Consider the following 17028-nt stretch of genomic DNA (forward strand, 5'->3'; position numbering starts at 1 on the left):
TCCGCAGGTTGAAGACCACTGCGGGTGGAGAGTTCACTCGAGTATAAGCCGAGGGGGGTGTTTTCAGCACGAAAAATTGTGCTGAAAAACTCGGCTTATACTCGAGTATATACGGTACTGTAGAGACGGTAGCTTTGTGGCCTTTCAGATGCTGATCACTTGCCCTGAGTTCTCTGGTGGTTGCTGTCTCAGCAAAGGCTTAGATGGAAGAGCTGCTTGCAGCAGAATAGCTGGTAGCAAAGACAGAATTGTAATGGCCGCCCCTTTATATAGTGGGGGGCTGGACTAAAGCCCATTGGACTAGCTGCGGGTCACAGGTTAAGCTGATGCTCTCTGGGAGAACATGTGACAACAAACCATGTGACTGCATAACATAAGATGTGACAGGCTTACACACAGGTCCTTGAGACCTCCCACAGGTCCTCTAGACTAGGGATCCTGTCTAAGCATTAAAGTGATACACACAACTTTATAAAACCAACAGAGGGAGTCACTGCAGGGGAGCCCCCAGTTCACTGAGGAACTCAACCTTAGCGGGCCTAAGGGTAGTACAGGACCATGTCCTTTACTGGAACATCACATATGCATATCAAGGTGAAGATGTACAGCATCTTGGAAGAAATGCTAATTATTGTACATTATTCATCTAGTGACTAGATTGCTAGGAAGTTCCGAGGGGTGCATAGGGTGTAAGGATATGACATGTTTGACCTTAACGTTTTCCTATAAAAGATTGCAAAAAGTGTCACTTTCATGGGATCTTGATCAAAAGGATCTATATATGGATCTTTAATTCATACATTCCAAATGATATATAGATCTAAAAAACTGAAAATTCATAGACTCACTTCATTGCTAAAAATGCGTAAATCCCAGTTTTAATAAGTCAAAAAAGTAAAAGGTCAAGTACTGCTACGTTAATAGAAGACTTGAATAGTGTCTTTGTCATTGGTTTGGCTGCATAGCAGTTTATGTAATGTGGAGCGGTCTATAAGTCATCTATGTGGCCAATGGTTGCCCTTCCCTTCTTATGCCCCATCCATCATGTCTTTAGAGTATATCACCGGTATAGAGTATTTCTGTTGGGGGAGGTGCTTTCTACACAGAAAAACATGATGGTAACCACCATTAGAGAAGTCAATGAGCTATGGGGTGACTAAGAAAGAGATTTTGGAAGACATTGCTGAGTGCCACTGTGGGTTTTAGAGAGGTTATCCTCTGCCACAGCCTGTCTGAGAGAGCAGCATCCACACTGAGTAACTGAAGCAACCACACAAGCAAGAGTATGGGCTATGAATGTCAATTACTTTGGTGTAGCTTGACTTTGGTGGAACCTTGAGTGCATATCCAGGTCCCCAACACCAGTGCAATCACCACTTATTATACAGTATTAGACTTATGCCCCTGTTGTAAAATAATAAAGATAATTGTTCATCCTCAAACAAAAACAAAAAAAAATTATCATGCAAGAGGGAAGTTCCCCTTACATACTGGATGACTAGAAAAATATGTCATGTCTCTGTATCATTATGAAAAGGGTATGAGAGAGTAACCATGAACCACACTGCAGCTGACAGGTGGTCGGAGATTTCGGGGGAATAGAAAGGACACTAAGTTATGTTACTCTGTCCTAAAAATAACACTCATATTTCACTGTATTAAAAATGTTCCACCCTGAAGAATAAGAAGAGTTCACATGTGGCGTAATTGTTGCACAAAGAAAATCAGCAACTAAACCTAATTTACCAGATAGTCTGTGGTTCACTCGGTATTTCTACAAAGAAAAAATGACTATTTGCATGTAAGCACCTGAGATGGTGAATTTATCTCTTCTTTAATCTAACGTCTATGATGGTGTAAGGGGTGCACATGCTGATAAGTCAGCCAAACCACAAAGGCAAACGGAACGTCCTGAACAGCTAAAAACCCTTTTACATTTTATTAGGGTTCCTTTTTTTCTTTTCTTAACTACTGATACTGATAATATTCCTATCTTCTGATCAGTGTATATAATGCAAAATCATCTGTAGTTGCAGTATCTTGTAATACCTTTTTTTATTGGACTAACGATTATGTAGAGACAAGCTTTCGGGATTCCTCCCTTTATCAAGTCATAAGCATTTCTGAGCTCACAAGGAGAAAAAACATGTTCTATCTCACAAAATCTTGTGCATATTTTGTGAGATAGAACGTGTGTTTTCTCCTTGTGAGCTCAGAAATGCTTATGACTTGATAAAGGGAGGAATCCCGAAAGCTTGTCTCTACAAAATCTTGTTAGTCCAATAAAAAAAAGGTATTACAAGATACTGCAACTACCGATGATTTTGCATCACTGGACTAATACGGTCACTCCTAACTACTCGTCTATATATATATATATATATATATATATATTGCCAACAAAAATATGTTTAGCATAAAAACTATAGGTCGTTTTCTTTAAGTTACAAGCAGGTTTGGGGGTGCAAAAAAATATTCATTAATATCACTTTAGCAAACATTTACTCTTTCCTTTAAATGCTCTAATTCTTTTGATTGAAAAAGACACATAGAAGAATGAATACTCCAAAAGTGATGTTTAAATAGTAACAATATTAAAAGGGTATTCCAGACCTAATACCAGTGTCTGACTTTTGTGATCCCCGCGATCTCTAGAATAACCGGACTCTCCCCTCTTAAAGGGGAACAGCTTAAAGGGGAACTCCAGTACTTAACAACTTAGGGAATTAGTGTCTGATAGCGGAGGGTCTGACTGCTGGAATCCCCCGCGATCTCAAAATCATCTGTAGTTGCAGTATCTTGTAATACCTTTTTTTTTATTGGACTAACAAGATTAAGTAGAGAGAAGCTTTCGGGATTCCTCCCTTTATCAAGTCATAAGCATTTCTGAGCTCACAAGGAGAAAAAACAGGTTCTATCTCACAAAATCGGCTCTCCCTATATCCCCGCTCTGTGTATGGACCATGTGTTGACCATTGCATGAAGCGCTGGTGTATACGTCCCCTTCATGCATCTCTTTGGGGGAGCCAGAGATACACGAGCAGTGGCCACTCCGTACATGGGGAGAGCGAGTGTGCCAAGCAGGAGATCGCAGGGTGTTCTGTGGATAGGGGATAAGTACCAGAGTTCCCCTTTAACCTTGCATAAATGCCTTTACTGATGTCCAGGAATATTAACATTAACTCCTTTCCTGCCCTCAAAGACCAGTAATATTAATATTAACCCTTTCACTGCCCTAGACCATTGCATAGATGCTACATGCCCCAGTATATTTAGCTGCAATAAAGTTAATCATTAGGGTGTTGAACCTTTATATTCAGTCCATGCAGTTCTTTATTGCATGGCTTAGAGGAAACAGTGCCCAGGACCCTAAGTGCCCTACTCACTAGCTACAAAGGCTTAGGGGGAATGTTCCCAATGCAGGGAAGAGTGATATGTGGGTCATGGCTGGTGATCAGGAAGAGAAGTTGTCTGCATAGAAGCCCAAGCTGAACTTTTCTACTAGGGCCCAAATATCCACGAGGCTTCCCTCTTCTCTCCACTATGAGTAGAGATGCTCTCTAGGTGGGTTAAGATGATACCTTAATTCTGGCAATAAAATATCTTGAAATGAAAATGCTGTTACAACTTTACTTTTAGAGATTGGGTTTGCAGGAAGTTCATCATTCTGCAATAGGAGTGTAGAATAAGGAGTGAATATTCCATTTCTGTTCTACATAAACAAGTAATTCTCACTGACGGCACACATGAAATCCCTTGTATGCATATTACATTAGAAGTCAGTGTACCTTTTCAGTTGACTGGCTTCCTTCTCACAGGCGCTCAGCCAAACCACGTACATATTGTAATAGTCCTTCCTCGCCATCTGCACTTGCAATGAGACAAAGAGAACATTTTCAGCGAGGAGTGAAGCTGTGGTGAAATATATATCTGTACCCATCTACTATCTCTGAACATGGGGGGGCAGTTAACACAAGGCAGAAATAAGATTGTAGATCTCTTAAACTGACAAAATATTTAGTGACGTACACACTGGCACAATTGCAGTGGAAGCAAGCCATATGGATAGAAAAAAATATGGCCTCTAACCTGAGTAGCTTAAAGGAGAACTTCAACAAAAATGTACTTTTTCCCTAACCACCTACCCCCCCCCCTGTTTCCTAAGGGAGGGGAGAGATGGTTATGTCACATAACAGGGTGCTATAGCAAACCTAAGGGTCCCCTGTAAGCCCAGCAACACTTTTGTTATATAGGATGTTCAATAGGTTGTACAACAAAGAATTTGATCAAGTTCTGTGCAATTCTAAGTGAAACACAGACTCTTTAGCACAGAGTCATGAGGTACTGGCTTTTAAGAAGATAAGTGAAGAGTTGGTCACTGTCCATTTAACATTTTTTTTATATGCAGATATTCTGACTGAATAGACTGAGTAAGTCTTTGTTGGGCTTTTTGTAGGCAGTGTTACTAGTAAATATGCAGTTTTTTGATGAAATACAAACCCAGTCCAATTAGATGCTCCTTACTTCCTACACAGGTTTGCTTGAAGTGGTGCAGTTTTGTGAAAGGATACCCTATGCACAGAGCATATGCTGAAGAAACCTCTGTGACGCTTACAGCGCTTACTCCAACTGTAGGTCTACAAAGAGATAAGTGTATGCAGAGGGGCCCTTGTAGAGTAGTTTTCCCTCCTCAAGTTAGTAAGTACTCCTTCTTGGAGCTGGAACTTGAGGCACACTGCCCTCACTGCATAGACTGAAGACAACCTTTTTGGTGAATATCCAGAAATGAGTGGGTACAACCTAAAATTAACAACAATATATGTAAATACAATACAGGAACATGGGTGCACTACTGTGTTAGATGTAAACAATGACATTGGCTAATCCCTCAACACTGATGTTAAAATTGAGACATTCGCCAGTATATCCTCTTATGCAGGTATTTACATATATTGAACAAACAACAAAAAACGTGGTCTCAAATGGCAGGAGGTGCTCAACCGCAAATGCGGTTGTGCATTTATACTGGGGGAGCAGATCCTGCCCTTGTAGTCCGTTGCTAGGGGCGATCCCCAGCATAAAAATGCATACAATGGAGGGTGCCTGCAGCGGACTACAAGTGCCACAATAGAATCCTACACCAGATAGACGGTGTGGATGTGTAACAATTAGAATAATACAATACAGAAATTTAGGTGCACTACTGTGGTAGATGTATACAATGACATTGGCTATCCCTCAACACTGATGTTAAAATTGAGACATTCGCCAATGTATCCTTATATGTAGGACATACCAGAGCCCGCACACCAACGCCAAGGTTTCTCAAAATGGCGCGGGACCTAACGCTAATCCTACCTGTGCGTGATAAGCAAAACAGGGGCCAGTGGGCAATTACGGCAGCATTCGGTCGACTCACAGCCTCCTCCCAAGTACCCTCCAGCGTGACTGAGCACACACACAATGGGAGGGGGAGGCAAGCTGCAAGCCCCACCTGAGTTGGCTAATATAGATGCATGGCCTCACAGGTGCTACCCTAATGCTGCCTGGAAGATATTCAAGGAGCATTAACTATGGAGTTTACACACCTCCAAGTATAACATTTGAATAAACAACAAAAAACGTGGTCTCAAATGGCTGGAGGTGCTCAACCCCAAATGTGGTTGTGCATTTATACTGGGGGAGCAGATCCTGCCCTTGTAGTCCGTTGCTAGGGGCGATCCCTAGCATAAAAATGCATACAATGGAGGATGCCTGCAGCGGACTACAAGTGCCACTATAGAATCCTACACCAGATAAACGGTGTGGATGTGTAACAATTAGAATAATACAATACAGAAATTTAGGTGCACTACTGTGGTAGATGTATACAATGACATTGGCTAATCCCTCAACACTGATGTTAAAATTGAGACATTCGCCAGTATATCTTCATATGGGCAAATTTTTCAAGTGGGCAATTACGGCAGCATTCGGTCGACTCACAGCCTCCTCCCAAGTACCCTCCAGCGTGACTGAGCACACACACAATGGGAGGGGGAGGCAAGCTGCAAGCCCCACCTGAGTTGGCTAATATAGGTGCATGGCCTCACAGGTGCAACCCTAATGCTGCCTGGAAGATATTCAAGGCGCATTAACTATGGAGTTTACACACCACCAAGTATAAAATTTGAACAAACACACCATCATGATTTCTGTCATACAAAAATAAAGAGTAGTCATGACATCAGTGTGGATAGTCATGACATCAGTGTGGATAGTCATGACATCAGTGTGGATACAGCCTGCGTTTTATGAATGTGGGATAACTTGCCTATTGAATAATTGTACCATATGGCACAATAAGAAATACAAATACACTCTGACTGGCAAGAAGTGTATTTACAAAGGTATGGTTTGTTTTAGTAATGGGTGTGATGTGTGTATAGTTTGCTTTGTGCACTATAAATGATGACAATTGTAAATTATCCCAGACGTCAGAGATATGGTGGATGTTTTGTGTAAGTCCATGGGATCAGGCTAATTCTCCTTTCACACATAGAGTATCCTGTTTCGCACACCTCTCTAGTTACCCTCATATCACACACTGTTTAAACTGCGAGGCCGGGGTGTGGACACACATTGCACAGAGGTCCATTCATAAAGGTGAGAAAATATAAAGCCATTATTCTTTTTTTCACTGCACGCATGTTTGGTTGGTAGAAAGCTGATGCTTCAGTGGTCATTTGATTTTATCCTGAAAATGATAAAAAGTATTAATTTGCCCAGAGATGGAATAATGCAAAGTGATAACAAAATCGCAAAATTTTTATAAATCTGTCATAAAGAAAACCCAGGGAAAATAAATAATATATAATAAGTGCATAAGAGACAACCACTGTCAAATTGTATCTGGAAGCCGCAGGCAGCTAAGGGAAAATGTAATATTACATGGTGCCATTCAGATAAATGGCCATCCATTTAAAAAAATGATTGCTCAAAGCTTCCAGAATGGGAGCCCCTTTCATAGGACAGCTTTTGGTTTTGGCTCAGTTTTGATGTCCATGTGCCCTAATAGACCATATGGACATTTATATAAAAAAAAATGTTTTTATAAAAAAGTGTTTGTTCTTTTAAAATTCCATTTAATCTGTGCAAAGACTTAGGTAACAGATATTGGGGGAGATTTATCAAAACCTGTCCAGAGGAAAAGTTGCCCAGTTGCCAATAGCAACCAATCAGCTTGGTTGCAAAATGAAAGAAGCGATCTGATTGGTTGCTATGGGCAACTGGGCAACTTTTCCTTTGCACAGGTTTTGATAAATCTCCCCCATTGTGTGTAAACCACTAAATTCAGCTTATTATGCTCCTTGTTTTTGCCTATAGAACTTTGAATGTCATGTGATGGTGTCCCAGTTCACATCAGTGTATAACAGTAATGTTGACATTATATTCACAGGGTCGGCCTTTGGGGCGATTGTCATAACCAAGCAAAGGTATAGAAAAAAAAATGGTGACTCGCCAAATTCCCTTCTTCCGACTTCTTTAATTAGAGAAATACTCACATGAATTCATAGGGAGGGGACATTTACAGGGGGATACCAACAGGCGACAAGCTCCGTTTCGCACTGATCAGTGCTTCATCCTGCCATACTGCACAGGGCATATCACTCCTGCAGGTGGGAGGAGGCACTGCACTGGCTTCTTTTCCCTCCCTTCCCTACAGGGCTGGCGTCAGTATGGGAAAGGTAACTAATGACAAGGAGAATTTTCTCACTGGAATTTTGGAGATGAAGACCTCTTCTGCTCTGTGCTGAAATAAAGCAAAGATATTTGCATAGTAAGTAATTTGAGGCAGATTCCACACAGATTCTGCCTCAGTGGGAATTCCTGATTTCATTTCTGATTCAATAATTGACATGTCCATTTCAGATTTCAGTGCAGATTTCAGGCAAATTTGAATGCAGAATCTGTGTGAAAATCCACATGGGATCTACCTCAAATTACATAGTGTTCACATAACTTTGTTTTATTTCAGCAAGGAGCAGAACATTTCAGCTCCAAAATTTTAGCCAAGAAACTATCCTTGTCATTTTTCTCAGCATGCAGATACCCTAAGAATGTCCTAGTGGCATGCTTACAGTTAAATGTGGTGGCTCGACCCTTGTGGTCTGCGGTCACAAGAGGTTGCTCCCTTCCTGTGCACATGACATCACCATACGCCAACAGAGTGGGGAAGAAAGAGTAGAGGCCAGGAGACTGGGTGGGAGCCAAGAGCAAGAGCTTGGGGAAGGTGAGTATGTTTTTTTTTCTTTTTCATATTGAAGAGGAGTTTACTATCTTCAAGGGGAGGGGGTACTACTTCCTACAGGTGGGACTTCCTAAAGGAGGGATACTACCTAGAGAGGGGTCCTACCTGCAATGAACCTACCTGGAAGGGGGCTACTACATACTTGGGGGGCCTATCTACAAGGCGGATATTACCTACAGGGAAGAGTTACACAGGGGGATATTACCGCCAGGAAGGATACTACCTACAGGGAGATATAACTCCCACCAAGGAGCATACTAACTACAGGGGAGATACTACCTACAGAAGGACCTACCTCCAGGAAGACCTACCTACAGGGGGGGTCTTCCTACAAGGGGATACTACCTACACTGGGATACTACCTAAATAGATACCTACCCCTACCTACAGTGAGACCTACCTATAGGAAAACATACCTACAGGTAGATCTACCTACATAGGGTATCTATCTACTTGGGGCAACTACATAATATGGGAAATTCCTTTCTGGGGAAACATGTCTTCCAACTCGATACACTTACCTTTCTCATCAACATTTAGTAATAAGTATTTGTGTTATACTTTTACACGCTTCTTAATGCCGCACAATAGTGATTATAATAGGTCACTTACACAAACAGTAAGGCTTTCCTGCAGCACAGTTCTCTCACATAGGTCCCTCTCAGTCCCTCATCCCTTCAAGAAGCTGGACAGCTCATCGTCCATACATGGCCACCTAAGGCGTGCAGTGTCTTGCTATGGAGCAGGCATGGTGACGTGTATCACCACATGCTCCTCCATAGAGAGCCATGTATGGACAATGAGCAGTCAGGTGGAAGCAGAATGGAGTGATACGAGAAAACGGTGCTTTGGAATCCTCACTGTCGTCACATCCAGCGCTCCAGCCAGACACTCTGGCCATGAGTGCTTCTCTGCCCTCTCTTCCCCAGCTGGCGGTGCTGGGATCCGCATTGCGGGACGCGCCCGTATGTGAATCCCAGCCCGTCACTCACCTCTACTCTCTGCTGCTTCCTTCTCTGGTCTCACAGCTTTGGCGCATGTGCCCTCCTAGGGCACGCGCGCGCTGGAGCTCTTGGATTTAAAGGGCCAGTGCATCCGCAATTATGTGTTACACCTGCACCACTGTTATAAGTACCTGCACCTCCCACACACCCCTGCCAGATCTTTGTTGCCCTAGAGCCATTGAGAAAGCATTATCTCCATAGCTATACTGTGTACCTGACCTTCTGCGTGTCGTTCCTGACCTTGCTCCTGTGCCGCCTGCCTATAGACCTTCTGCTACGTTCCAGACTACGCACCTGTGCCAACTGCCCTGACCTCTTGCTTTCCTGACCACGACTTACCGAATCCGTCCTGTGCCGTGCATCACCTCAGCCGTCTGTGGGGTCGAGTCGTGCCAGAGGTAGCGACCTGGGTGCCGCCTGCCGCAGCAAGACCATCCCGCTTTGTGGCAGGCTCTGGTGAAAACCTGCTGAGGTGCCTCTGCCTGAAGTTTTGGCTCTTCCCTCTGTCGTGGTTCGTCATTCGCAGCAGTAAGCCCTTCAGGCACAACAACTGAGTCAATTGTCAGCCATGATGCAACAGCTTCTAGCCATGCAGCAACAACAGCAGCAGCAGCCGCAACCTGCTCCAGTTTCTCCACCCGTTCCTGCAGCTCCTTCCGGATCCAAGCTTTGTTTACCATTACCCACAAAGTATTATGGTGATCCAAAGATGTCTAGAGGCTTCGTGACTCAGTGTTCCATGCATCTGGAACTCACGGCAGATCAGTTCCCGACGGAACGAGCTAAGGTGGTGCTTGTGGTCAGTCTTTTGTCTGGAAAAGCCCTGTCCTGGGCTACACCTCTCTGGGATAGTAATGATCCGGTTTTCTCTAACCTGACTGCCTTCCTTGCAGAATTCTGTAGTGTTTTTGAAGAACCCGCATGAGCCTCCTCTGCAGAGATGGCTCTTCTGAATCTCTGCCAAGGGAATTCCTCCGTTAGTGACTACGCGGTTCAATTTTGCACTCTTGCCTCTGAACTGGCATGGAACAATGAGGCCTTGTGTGCTACATTTAAAAAAGGACTGTCCAGCAAAATTAAGGATGCTCTCACCACACGAGATCCTCTGTCCACCCTGTGTGAATGAATTCATTTAGCCACATTCATTTAGGCAGGAGGAACTTCGTATGGAAAGAGAACCTGCCCGAACACAGCAATTTCCTCACTTGGCACCCATGTTCCAACATCCACCTCTACAGTCTTCTTTGCCTCTTGCCAAAGAGGCTATGCAAGTGTACCATAATCGCTTAATGCAGCTGGAAAGATCCCGACGATGCAATGAGAATTTGTGCCTATATTGTGCCAGTCCGGAGCATTTCCTCAAAGACTGTTCTACGTCCACAGCGTCCGGGAAATGCTTGCACCTAGGACACGTGGGAGAGGCATCCCTAGGTGTGAATACTACCTCTCCTCATTTGACCATTTCTGTTCAAATCTACGTTTCTTCCAAGTCTTCAGTTTTTGCTTCTGCATTTTGCACTCAGGTTCTTCTGGCGACTTCATTGATGCCTCCTTGGTCCATAAATATCGTCTACCTGTGACCTGGCTTGCCAAGCCCTAGTTTATTTCTTCAGTTAATGGACAAAATCTGGACTGTAAGGTGCTATTCCCACACAGAGCCTCTTGTCATGCAAGTGGGAGTCTTGCATAAGAAAAAAATAGAATTCTATGTGATTCCTCATTGTACTTCGGAGATTCTTTTTGGTCTTTCTTGGCTCCAATGGCATTCTACGGGTGAAATCACACAGTGGGGACAATTTTGTCGAAATCACTGTCTTGTGCCAGTCCAGTCAAAAGCTGTCTCTTCTCATCCTCCGATGCCTGGTCTGCTTCTCCCATATCAAGATTATTCTGATATATTGTTCGAAAAGCAGGCCGAGACCTTACCACCACATTGCCCTTACGATTGCCCCATTGACTTACAGCCTGGAACTGTGCCTCCTTGTGGAAGAATCTATCCATTATCTGTTCCAGAGACTCAAGCCATGGCAAAATATATCCATGAGAACCTCCAAATGGGATTTATTCGTAAGACCTCTTCTCCTGCAGGAGCAGGTTTCTTCTTTGTAGGAAAGAGAGATGGTTCTCTTCGTCCATGTATTGACTACAGGGGCCTTAACAAGATCACAATCAAAAATAGTTATCCCCTTCCTCTGATCTCTGAGCTTTTTGATCGTTTACGTGGTGCCAAAGTCTTCACCAAGTTGGACTTGCGGGGAGCATATAATCTTATCCATATCCACGAAAGAGAGGAATGGAAAACGGCTTTCAGTACCCGAGATGGACATTTTGAGTATCTCCTAATGCCTATTCAGTCTCTGTAATGCTCCAGCTGTCTTTCAAGAATTTGTCAATGACATCTTCCGAGACTTCCTCTACACCTGTGTTGTCGTATATCTGGATGACATTATAATCTTCTCACCTAATTTGGAGGAGCATCGTTCACATGTTCTTCTATACGCTAAACAGGAGAAATGCTTATTCTAGAGATCTTGTCTTCCGTTCCTCGGTTACATAGTTACTCACCAAGGTCTCCAGATGGATTCTGACAAACTGACTGCGGTATTGGATTGGCCTCGTCCTACTGGACTTCAAGCTATTCAATGCTTCTTGAAATTCGACAATTATTATCGTGAGTGTATACCACATTTCTCTTCCCTGGTCGCTCCGATTGTGGCTCTCACTAAAAAGAGCTCTAACCCCAAGTCTTGGCCTCCTGAAGCCGAAGAGGCCTTCTCTTGCTTAAGGTCTGCATTTGCCTCTACTCCCGTGCTTACTAGACCAGATCCTGAGAAACCCTTTGCTTTGGAGGTAGATGCTTCATCCGTAGGAGCCGGTACAGTTCTAACCCAGAAAAACTCCAAAGGCAAGACTGCAACCTGTGGTTTATTTTCTAAGACTTTCTCGCCTGCAGAAAGGAACTACTCTATTGGAGATCGGGAACTCCTTGCTATCAAGTTAGCTATGGAAGAGCGGCATCACTTATTAGAAGGTTCACCCCATCCGGTCAGCATCTATTCTGATCATAAGAACCTCCTATATCTCCAATCTGCTCAGCAGTTGACCCCTCGCCAGGCTAGATGGTCACTTTTCTTTTCCAGATTTAATTTCTTCATTCATTTCCACCCAGCTAATAAAAAAATCAGAGCCGATGCTCTTTCCAGATCCTCCGATGTCGTGGGAACGGACTCCACACCTAGGCACATTATCTCTCCAGAGCGATTGATCTCACCAGCTCCTGTCGATCTACAGCATCTTCCTCCTGGGAAATCCTTTGTGCCTGCCAAAGTTCTGAAATGGGGCCATTCTTCTTTGTTGGCAGGTCATCATGGTATTCATAAGACCTTACTACTAATCTCTCGGCACTACTGGTAGCCGCATCTTGAACACGATCTTTCCAATTTTGTCCGTTCCTGTGTTACCTGTGCTTGTGACAAAACTCCTCGGCAGAAACCTGCGGGACTCTTAAATCCTCTGCCCATTTTGGAGACTCCCTGGTCCCAGATTGCTATGCATTTTATTACCGATCTGCCACCATCCTATAATAACACGGTCATCTGGGAGGTGGTTGATCATTTTCCAAGATGGCTCATTTCATTCCACTACCAGGTGTTCTATCTGCTCCACAGCTGGCAAAGCACCTCCTTCAACATATTTGTCGCCTTCATGGTCTACCAAATCATATCATCTCGGATCACAGAGTAGTGATGAGCAGCCAGGCCATATTCGATTTTGCAATATTTTGCAAATATATTGACGATTATTCGTTGTTCGCGAAATTCGAAATTTTGGCCATGAAAACCGTGCGAGGGAGGGGATTTTTTTTTGGTTGACAGGAAGGAATTTGGTCCTGAGGAGAGGTCTTGGGAACCGGAGGAGAATATCCTGGACAGTGTTTTACTCCGGAACTTTTTGAACCCCAGAAAGAGGGGGAGACCAAAGGGGGGGGGGTACTGTCACATCCAGCTCTCCGGCCAGACACTCTGGCCGTAAGCGCATCCCTGCCCTCTCTTCCCCAGCCGGCGGGGCTGGGATCAGCATCTCATGCGAATACCAGCCAGTCACTCACCTCTACTCTCTGCTGCTTCCTTCTCTGGTCTTGCAGCTCCAGCACGTGTGCCCCTGCCTCCCAGGGCACGCGCGCCGGAGCTCTAAGATTTAAAGGGCCAGTGCGCCTGCACCTCCAACACACCCCTGCCGGATCTTTGTTGCCCTAGAGCCATTGAGAAAGCGTTATCTTCCTACCTATACTGTGTACCTGACCTTCTGCTCCTCATTCTTGACCTTGCTCCTGTGCCGCCTGCCTATAGACCTTCTGCTATGTTCCAGACTACGCACCTGTGCCGCCAGCCCTGACCTCTTGCTTTCCTGACCATTATTTGCCGAATCCCCCCTGTGCCCCGCATCACCTCAGCCGCCTGTGTGGTCGAGTCATGCCAGGGGTAGCGACCTGGGTGCCGCCTGCCGCAGCAAGACCATCTTGCTTTGCGGCGGGCTCTGGTGAAAACCAGCGGCACCTTAGACTCCGCTCCCTGGCACGGCCCACGTCATCTGCCACACTGGTCCAGCAGATCCACTACCTCCTGAGTGTCCTGCCAACTGCCGTGAGTCTTTACAACTGTATGTGAAAATCACCTATTATAATCATTGTAGTGTTATATTTAAAAAAACATGTAACGTGGCCAACCCCTTTAATGGTCCGAGAACTTTATGCATAGTTCATAACATTGAACAGGTTGAAAAATTGCTAAATGTGAAATTTACTATTGCTTGAAGGTATTTTATGTTGTATGAGAATTATTTTCTGATGAAAATGGAAACATTTTGAAGGCAGAAACATTAAGACTGTCTCCCAGAAGAGATCTGATTGATGGTGTAAACTTATGAAATCAATGATTCTTAAATTATTAATAACTAAACAAATGTTATTTAAATGGGTACTCCAGTGAAAAACTTTTTTTTTAAATCAACTGGTGCCAGAAAGTTAAACAGATTTGTAAATTACTTCTATTAAAAAAATCTTAATACTTCCAGTACTTATTAGCTGCTGAATACTACAGAGGAAATGATTTTCTTTTTGGAACACAGTGCTCTCTGCTGATATCACGAGCACAGTGCTTTTTAATAGAAGTCATTTACAAATCTGTTTAACTTTCTGCCACCAGTTGATTTAAAAAAAAAAAAAAAGTTTTCCACCGGAGAACCCCTTTAACCTCTTGGGGACAAGGGCGTACAGGTACGCCCTTGCTCCCTGTTACTTAAGGACCCAGGGCGTACCTGTACGCCCGTGGGAATTTCGGTCCTGAGAACCCCCATGTCGGCAATCGCCGCAAATAGCCAGCGAATTCACACCGGCGATTTGCAGCTATTTCGGGTCATAGGGTGACCCAGTGACCCGGAAAGTAAGGGGGATCGGGAGTGTCCAAGATACCCACGATCCCCCTGAAAGGTAGGAGTGAGGTGGCAGGGGTGCCACCCCTCCTATCCCTGCTATTGGTTGTCTAGAAGCGACGACCAATAGTAAATCAGGGGGGTTAACTTTCGGTTTCCCCTTTCTGACCACCCACAATAGGAGGGGCAGAATGGGGAAACCGACGACCGGTGCTGAAGTCCACTTACCCATCGGCGGCGGCAGTGGGCAGCGATCGGCGGCGGTGATCGGCGGGCGGCGATGATGTGCGGCTGGCTCCCTGGATCCTACGGGAGCCGGTGAGTTGCCTAGCAACATCTGGAGGGCTACAGTTTTGAGACCACTATAACAGCTGTTTGCTGTTTGGGCATGCTGGGATTTGCAGTTTTGCAACAGCTGGAGGGCTACAGTTTTGAGATCACTGTGCAGTGGTCTCTAAACTGTAGCCCTTCAGATGTTTCAAAACTGCAAATCCCAGCATGCCCAAACAGCTGTCTCGGCATGCTTGGAGTTTTAGTTGCGTACCTCCAGCTGTTGCATAACTACATCTCCCAGCATGCCCTTCGGTGATCAGTTGTAGTTTTGCAACAGCTGGAGGCACACTGTTTGGAAAATACTGAGTTAGGTAACAGAACCTAACTGAAGGCTTTCCAACCAGTGTGCCTCCAGCTGTTGCAAAAGTACAGCTCCCAGCATGCATGGTCTGTCAGTACATGCTGGGAGTTGTAGTTTTGAAACAGCTGGAGGGCTACAGTTTGGAGATCACTGTGCAAAACTACAACTCCTAGCATGCCCACACAGCAGTTTGCTGTCTGGGCATGCTGGGATATGTAGTTTTTCAACATTGTAGTTTTGAAACAGCTGGAGGTTTGCTCCCCCCATGTGAATGTACAGGGTACATTCACACGGGTGGGTTTACAGTGAGTTTCTTGCTTCAAGTTTGAACTGTGGCAAATTTTTCGCCGCAGTGCAAACTCCTAGCGGGAAACTCACTGTAAACCTCCGCCTGTGTGAATGTACCCTAAAAACACTACACTACAATAACACATAATGAAGGGTAAAACACTACATATACACCCACTTACACTGCTCCCCCCCCCCCCGAATAAAAATGAAAAACGTATTGTACGGCAGTGTTTCCTAAACGGAGCCTCCAGCTGTTGTAAAACAACAACTCCCAGCATTTCCGGACAGCCACTGACTGTCCAGGAATGCTGGAAGTTTAACAACAGCTGGAGGCACCCTGTTTGGGAATCACTGGCGTAGAATACCTCTATGTCCACCCCCATGCAATCCCTAATTTAGTCCTCAAATGCGCATGGCGCTCTCTCACTTCGGTGCCCTGACGTATTTCAAGGAAACAGTTTAGGGTTACATATGGGGTATTTCTGCACTCGGGAGAAATTGCACTACAAATTTTGGGGGGCTTTTTCTCCTTTTACCCCTTGTGAAAAGGAAAAGTTGGGGGCTACACCAACCTGTTAGTGTAAAAAAAAAATCAAAATTTTTACACAAACATGCTGGTTTTGCCCCATACTTTTTATTTTCACAAGCGGTAAAAGGAAAAAGACCCCCAAAATTTGTAACACAATTTCTCCTGAGTATGGAAATACCCCATATGTGGGCGTAAAATGCTCTGCAGGTGCACAACAAGGCTAAGGAGTGAGAGCGCACTATGTACATTTGAGGCCTAAATTAGTGATTTGCACAGGGGTGGCTGATTTTACAGCAGTTCTGACATAAACGCAAAAAATGAATACCCCCATGTGACCCCATTTTGGAAACTACACCCCTCACGGAACGTAACATGGGGTATTGTGAGCCTTAACACCCCACAGGTGTTTGAAGAATTTTCATTAAAGTTGGATGGGACAATGAAAAAAAATAAAATTTTTCACTAAAATGCTGGTGTTACCCTAAATTTTTCATTTTCACAAGGGAAAATAGGAAAAAAGCGCCCCTAAATTTGTAACCCCATTACTTCTGATTAAGAACATACCCCATATGTGGATGTAAAGTACTCTGCGGGCGAACTACAATGCTCAGAAGAGAAGGAGCGCTATTGGGCTTTTGAAGAGAACATTTGTCCAAAATTGGCCACGTGTGTTTACAAAGCTCCCATAGTGCCAGAACAATGGACTCCCCCTCCCCCCCCCACATGTGACCCCCATTTTGGAAATTACACCCCTCACGGAATGTAATAAGGGGTACAGTGAGCATTTACGCCCCACAGGTGTCTGACAGATTTTTGGAACAGTGTTCCGTGAAAATGAAAAATTTAATTT

Source organism: Hyla sarda, chromosome 1 (assembly GCF_029499605.1).
Source record: "Hyla sarda isolate aHylSar1 chromosome 1, aHylSar1.hap1, whole genome shotgun sequence".
Lineage (NCBI taxonomy): Eukaryota > Metazoa > Chordata > Amphibia > Anura > Hylidae > Hyla > Hyla sarda.